Here is an 8,435-nt window from a genome sequence, read left to right on the forward strand (position 1 = left end):
TTCAATCGAAGTCGAACTTGTTGCTATGGAAACGCAAAAAAATAGTTTACTTAGAAATCCCAAATCCCAAATCCCAAACTACCTAAAGGCACCAGTACACCACCAGACCAATCAATGTGCCAAGTTTGGTGAAGCAATAGTGAACGGTTGAAAGTTTTGCTCCGGAAACCGTGAAGGTCCTGGTTAGAATATTGATCTTCAGTAACCAATGCTTGTTGTAAGAGGCGACTAACGGGATCGGTGGTCAGACTCGCTTACTTGGTTGACACATGTCATCGGTTCCCAATTGCGCAGATCGATATTCATGCTGTGTATCGCTGGATTGTCTGGTCCAGACTCGAGTATTTACAGACCGCCGCCATATAGTTGGAATATTGCTGAGTGCGGCGTAAAACTAAACTCACTCACTCACTCTGCTCCGGAAAAGAGCACTACCATCAAATGCAGTCGAAGTCGACCTTGTTGCCATGGAAACGCAAAAAATATTTTATTTAGAAATCCAAAACTACTAAAAGGCACCAGTACACCACCAGACTTATCTATATGCCACGTTTGGTGAAGAAATATAAATTCTGCTCCGGAAAAAAGCACTACCACCAAATTCAATCGAAGTAGAACTTGTTGCTATGGAAACGCAAAAAATAGTTTACTCAGAAATCCCAAACTACCTAAAGGCACCAGCACATCACCAGACCAATCAATATGCCAAGTTTGGTGAAGCAATAGTGAACGGTTTGAAAGTTCTTCTCCGGAAAAAGTGAAGGTCCTGGTTAGAATATTGATCTTCAGTAACCCATGCGTGTCGTAAAAGGCGACTAACGGGATCAGGTGGTCAGACTCGCTGACTTGGTTGACACATGTCATCGGTTCCCAATTGCGCAGATCGATATTCATGCTGTTGATCGCTGGATTGTCTGGTCCAGACTCGAGTATTTACAGACCGCCGCCATATAGTTGGAATATTGCTGAGTGCGGCGTAAAACTAAACTCACTCACTCACTCTGCTCCGGAAAAGAGCACTACCATCAAATTCAGTCGAAGTCGAACTTGTTGCCATGGAAACGCAAAAAATATTTTAGTTGGAAATCCAAAACTACCAAAAGGCACTAGGACACCACCAGACCAATCCATGGGCCACGTTTGGTGAAGAAATATAAGTTCTGCTCCGGAAAAGAGCACTACCGCCAAATTCAATCGAAGTCGTACTTGTAGCCATGGAAACGCAAAAAATATTTTACTTAGAAATCACAAACTACCTAAAGGGATCAGTACACCACCAGACCAATCAATGTGCCAAGTTTGGTGAAGCAATAGTGAACGGTTTGAAAGTTCTTCTCCGGAAAAAGTGAAGGTACGGGTTAGAAGGTACGGGTCGTAAGAGGCGACTAACGGGATCGGGTGGTCAGGCTCGCTGACTTGGTTGACACATGTCATCGGTTCCCAATTGCGCAGATCGATATTCATGCTGTTGATCACTGGATTGTCTGGTCCAGACTCGAGTATTTACAAACCGCCGCTTTATAGCTGGAATATTGCTGAGTGCGGCGTAAAACTAAACTAAAACTAGACAAATATCCACGCATTGACATGGAAACAAAAAGTATTTTATTAAGAAATCCAAAACTACCAAAAGGCACTAGTACACCACCAGACCTATCTATGTACCAAGTTTGTTGAAGAAATAGTGAACGGTTTTGAAGGCGAATGTGCACGGTCAAGGCGCTGTTAAACAGACACAGACACAGACACACAGGCAGACACAGACAGACAGACAGACAGACAGACACAAACACACTCTCTCTCTCTCCCTCCCTCTCTCACACACACACGGATGCACGCGCGCGCACACACATCCCGCAAAACGCGTTTCGGGGGATTATATGTATGCATTTACCAATTTCTGTTAGATAGTCGTGATATCAAGTAAAAAGAGGGTACAAGTTTACAGATAACAACGTTTTTATATATTAGGCACAAAAAGAAACTGTGCATACACAAATTTAAAATCTAAATTTATCAAACCTGTGTAGACACATAAGGATTTAAACTCAGAGATTAGTGACATGTATCCAACATGCATGCACGTGCCACGTTCCGTGGCGTCAGTGGGTTCGGCCTTGAGACGTGCAATACGTTGTTGCACGTGCATTCCGGGAAAGAGAAACAGAGCAAATGAATGCCACACAATACTGTCACTTTGGAAAGCTCAACCCCTGCCCTTGCGATCGTTCAAAAAATTAAACGGCTATTGAAACGCATAGCATGCCAAGGCTCACGTCTGCACAACGTCATGAGGCCATTGGGATGGTCCGCGGGGGAATGTCTCAACGACAAGTGGCTGCACATTTCCACTGCCACCGGAAATGTTGTTTTACAGATGAGTCGAGGTTTAACATTTCCCATAGTGATGGACGTCAACGTGCCTATAGACGCGTGGGAGAACGTTATGCACAGGCCTGTGTCTTGGAGAGGAATTGCTTTGGTGGTGATTCCGTGATGATTTGGGGTGGAATAACAGCACGCCAAAGAACTCCTTTGGTGATCGTTCAGGGCAATTGAACTGGTGTGGGCTACAGGGATCAGATTCTTCGATCTGTGGCAATTCCTTTTTCTGCAACGTCATGGTCCTGGGTTAACTCATTAAGGCCGAGAGACGCATATATGGGGCAAATTAATCAGCTCCTCACAGCGAGTGACGTGTTTATGGGGCAGGTAATTAACAGTTTCTCACAGCGAGAGCCCCATACAGTCGTCAACAGAAAGCACCTCTTATTCAGCGAGAGACGCACATGTGTGTTGTACTTTTAAAAATCGCACTGTACATATTATTTCAACCAATTTAGCAGTACTGAGCAAATGTTAGCTTTTCTTACGAGAGATTCCACCTTAAGTATCAATCAGAAGAAGTATTTAAAGTATTTTGATAACAATTGCTAATCATTATCATAGGCTTGTACAGCGTTTAGCAAATGAACGCATGTCGGCGAGAAAGGGGATTATGATGTTTTTACAGAGGTAAGTGCCTGGTACTCTTCCTTGGGAATGGATACTAAAATACTTCGTATGCACCTTGATTGAATTAGATGTAATGGTTTAGAGGTTACTAAAAATTATATTTCCTTCAACTACCTAATAAATAGGAAACAATATACGAAATTTCAAGGACATACAAAAGAATTCAAACACAATAGAATAGTTTGAATTTACTTTTTAGGCATCATTACGTTGTCATGTTTCATATACTGAAGCATAATGTATAAACACAAGTAATTATACATCCAAGCTCGAATAGATTAAACATAATTGAACTTACTAATTTGAAGTTTACTGAATTGTAACTAGTTGTTTTCCATAATCTAAAGTTCGTAATGTTACCTAAGCGAATATAAAGTGATAAGTCGCGCCTTTGCATCGAATAAATATATTCATGTCAGTGTTATTACAACAATGAAATGTTTTACTACGTTTGTTACAAAAGACAGTAAGTTGGTAATTCAAAACATTGTCACACATGGACAGAAGTAATATCATAAGTTATTACATGTAAGCCATACAAAGGTATTTCAAGCATTTTTGTTCAAGATGTGGAAAGTTTCATGTTGATTTGAATTGTCAGTTTTCTATGCAATTTACATGAACATTCTGTAAAACGTTTGTATTTGATCTGTGTAATTATCAAATCCGGTGCAATTATCACGTGTATCAATGAACTCAGTCTCTATTGATCCATCGTCAATAAAAGCTGGATAGTATATCTGTTACGGTATCGATACACATGCGCATAATCATTCAAGCAGATTACAGTAATGAGATAATTGAACGCCTCTTTCCTTCTTGAAATAACAGCCTCCGGTAGAATGCATATGTAGTTACGTCCTTGTTGAAAGGTTTGTCCCGTGACAAGTGTAAAATAAACAGATGCGCTGTTATATCATTGGACATCTTGCTTTATGGAGTCACGCCCCTCTCTGTGATGTTTATACATGCATGCACATCCGTAATTTTATGAACCTCGTTTGCATTCAGTAAAGATATAGGCACGCCCACCTTCATAAATATTGGGGGTTGGGGTGTCAACTGCAAGTTTATACACTATAATAATTCAGTATAGTGTCACCCTCGTGAATTCTGTAATGCGTGTACTCTAGTTTGGATAGTCATTCGTATCAAGGTGAAGATTATATTTACATGTACAGCAAACCATTATGTTTTATGTACTAGTTGTGTGCATAAAATGTATATGAAAATAAATACTACCTCTACTCAGTGGTTGGATTTCAATCGCTTTGTTTTACTTATCGAAAAACACTAAAATGAGGACAAATAAACTCTCCAAAGTGACTATCTACTCCTATTTGTCTTATGTGTATATTTGATACATCATTACCAGTGTGTATGTTAACAATACACAAACTGTCACATGATAGCTTGAGTTGATAAAGCCGAAACCCAGCATATCGACTGGTCAAGGATATAGCCAAAAACCAATCTCTATCCAAGCTGCTGAGTGACCAAACGTGGTCTTCAGAAATTTCGCCCACGCCCCGTCACCTGTCCTTTCCTCTGTGACAGGTATCTCATGATACGATTGGTCGCAGATAACATATGACCAGCCACTACATTGAACAGTTGAGATACCGAACGTTCTATTCGGGAAATTTGATGACGCCCTATCACGTGACTCTTTGTTTTATGTCTATGCAAGGAATATGTAGTATACATTTTGTATACGTATGTTTGTATGGTCACGTATGTTTTCTGCATTAAATCTGTATGAAATAAAGTGCAATGCTATGAATGTGCTTTGTGCTATTCACAGACTAGCGTTATAGTACTTTCATTAAAATAATTCGTAAACACTAGAAATGTATCGGCAAAACCGCTATTTTCGTCGAAGATTATAAAGTATGAAAGTAAATTCTTCTTTACAGTATGTCATTGTCATAGATGTTTTGTAAAGTTAAACCTCACACAATGATATAAGAGAGATAATTTGTTAACGTGTGTCTCATCTGTTACATTCAACGAATACATGTGTATGCATATTGTGATAAAATAAACTCTGTCAAAAAAAAAACGCAACCCCTGTCCTCAGATATGAAAAATTCGTTTGAATGAAGTTATTGCTTCCAAACTAAATTTTATTCGAATGTATTGAAATGATACACGTAATTAATGAAGATTACCATCCAAACAACTGCATTTGTACGCATAAGTGTATTTTATTGCTTATTCCGTCACAACGCATGAAATGACCCTCATGGTGACTTCGCACAAAAAAAACACATGCAAATCATGAAAATGGCAGTTAATGTAGGGGTGTATAAAAGCCCATGTGCTTCCGTATTATATTCATTCATTTGTCGCCGAAAAGCTGTGTTAAAATGCCACGATTGAGTGCTGCCGACCGAAATATCGCCATTGGTCGTGTTCAAGCCGGAGAAAGTTTTGGAACTGTTGCACGGCACCTAAATGTTCACAAAACAACGATATCCCGACTTTGGAGCCGCTACAACAACTTCAATTTGACCAACGATCGCCCGAGAAGTGGAAGGCCAAGAATCACGACCCCCCTTCAAGATCGGTACATCCGGGTCCATCACCTGCGTAATCGGCATGCCCTACCAACCGTGACTGCCACACAAATACCAGGTTTGAGGAGAGTGTCAGCTCAAACGATTAGGAACCGTCTGAAAGAAGCGGGTTTACGTGCCTGTAGACCAGTTGTTGGACCTGTACTACGCCCCCTACATCGACGCCGACGACTCAGGTGGTGCAACAACGTAAGGATACGGACTTTACAAAACTGGAGGCGAATCTGGTTTTCTGATGAATCACGTTTTCTTTTGCAACGTCACGACGGAAGACAGCGTCTGTATAGGAGACGTCATAAACGTTTTGCGCCCATCTGCGTCCGACAGGTGGACAGATTTGGCGGAGAAAGCGTCATGGTTTGGGGAACCATCTCATACAACCAGAAATCAGACTTGGTGATCGTTCCAGGGAACCTGACAGCCCAACGTTACATCAACCACGTGTTAGAGCTTCACCTCCTCCCGATTATTGACCAACAGACACAGATTTTTCAACGGGACAACGCCCGGCCTCATACTGCACGTGCAACAATGAACTTTCTGCAGAATTCCAACGTCAATGTCTTGCCATGACCCTCTAAATCACCAGACCTCAACCCTATTGAACACCTGTGGGATACTCTGGATCGACGCGTACGTCAACGTCAGCCGCCGCCACAGACGCTGCAACAGCTCGCCGTTGCACTGCAGGAGGAGTGGAGAGCCATTCCCCAGGAAAGAATCCGGCGTCTTATCCGTTCTTGTCCAAGGAGATGCCGTGCAGTGATTGCAGCGCGTGGTGCTCATACGAGATACTGAGAAAGACGCCCCCCTGGTGACAAACTGGTGTCTGTGAGATGACTTTTGAAATGACAATTTTAAACATGCCCATCTGGGTTATTATTCTGCCAAATTTCAGACTTCTGTCTTAAATAATAAAAATGCCGTGTCGTCCTAAAACTTCAGATCAAAATCTCTAAAATACAGGGGTTGCGTTTCTTTTTTGACAGAGTTTATAAATGTACAAGCCGACAAAAGGTCTACAAGAGAAACTTGCAATAAAATTACATAAAGCTTGCAACACACGACATGTATTCACACCTGATTTCTTTCAACATATATCTTTACGACACAATTAAACAATCAGGACTTGTTTGTACGACTAGACAGTTTCCTGTGATCCCCGAAACCTGCCAGGGAAATCAGGTGTGACTAGCACTAACTAGTCTCGGCACAGAGAGTGGGCAATCAGCGAGGGCTTCCAGGTGTTGAGTAGTGATGGGGCTCTCGGGCTTAATGAGCTAACATTCCAACAGGACAATGCCCGCCATCATACGGCAAGGGCTGCTATGGATTTCTTGCAACATCACAACGTTGACTTACTGCCTTGGCCTGCAAATTCACCGGATCTCTCCCCGATAGAGCATGTTTGGGACGAGATGGTTCGACGTGTACGCCGTTTTCCTCATCTGCCAGATAACGTCCTTGACCTTGCAACAGAACTTGGGAGAATCTGGCGTGACAGCCCACAAGCCTTCCTTGCACGTTTGAAAGGCTCTATGCGTCGTCGATGCACTGCTGTTCTCAATGCCGATGGTGGACATACCCGTTATTGAGCTTGTGACTTCGTCGTTTGACCCCTGTCCCGCTTGTGGACTCGTGACGTCATTGTGATTGACTTTTCAATTGAAATTCTCCCGACTTGTTATGGTTTCATGATCCTTCCATTAAAGTTTATATGTACCTTTGACATTGTTATCGTACTAATCAACTGGGATAATATTTTGACAATGCACAGTTTCTTTATGTGGCTAGTATAGTATACATCAGTAGTTACATGTAGATAGGCAGGCCGCTTCAAGCTGGACTGACTAAAATGAAGATGTAAAGAACATTTTGATTTTGATGCGAAAAGGTGAAGGTATCCTGCCCAGGCGGTGGCAGCCGTCACAAATACAATGACAAGATAGCAATTAACCTGAATCAGCAAGGGGAACATATAGCACAATTCTAAACAGGGACATCATAAATATGAAGAACGTAACACAAGAAAACGTGGCAAAAATTCAATGTTAATTTTCAAGGGCAACAATCTGTCAAAATACGTCCTAGGTTTGCCCTCATTTAGTTGTTGCTCTCATTTAGATATAATTATGTCGTTAATGTCTACGTCACTACGTTATAATGCGAGATGGTGTTCGTGCAGCTGACTTTCAGCGTAATGCAGCGCTGCTAACAAGATGCTTATTTCAGATCTCTGTTTATGCCTCTTCAACCTATATCAACCCACAAAGAGTCAAATAGCATCAGCAACGATTGCAGCTCGTATAAAAAATATACTACCAACTATAATTAGTGAGGATCAAAAAGGATTTATGAAAGGGAGATATATTGGCGATTGCACTAGACTGGTAGCAGACATAATGGAATACACCGAACAATTGAATATACCAGGTTTACTCATACTAATCGACTTTGAAAAAGCCTTTGACTCTGTTGAATGGAAAATTATTAAGAATTGTTGGACTTTTTTAATTTTGGACCCTCTATTACACATTGGATTAAGACTTTTTACAATGATATAAAGTCAAGTGTTCTAGTAAATGGTTTTTCTAGTAATTTTTTTAATATTTCGAGAGGATGTAGACAAGGTGATCCACTTTTGCCATATCTATTCCTTATCGGCACAGACATTTTGGCACACATCTTGAGGGAAAATAAAAATGTAAAGGGTATTAAACTTCTTGATATTGAATATTCATTAACGCAATTTGCAGACGACACAACACTTATTCTTGATGGAACGGAAAAATGCTTTCAAACAACCTTGGGTTTACTTAATCAGTATGCTGAATTTTCTGG

Source organism: Haliotis rubra, unplaced genomic scaffold (genome assembly GCF_003918875.1).
Source record: "Haliotis rubra isolate DU_JTF1 unplaced genomic scaffold, ASM391887v1 Scf63, whole genome shotgun sequence".
In the NCBI taxonomy this organism is placed as follows: Eukaryota; Metazoa; Mollusca; class Gastropoda; order Lepetellida; family Haliotidae; genus Haliotis; species Haliotis rubra.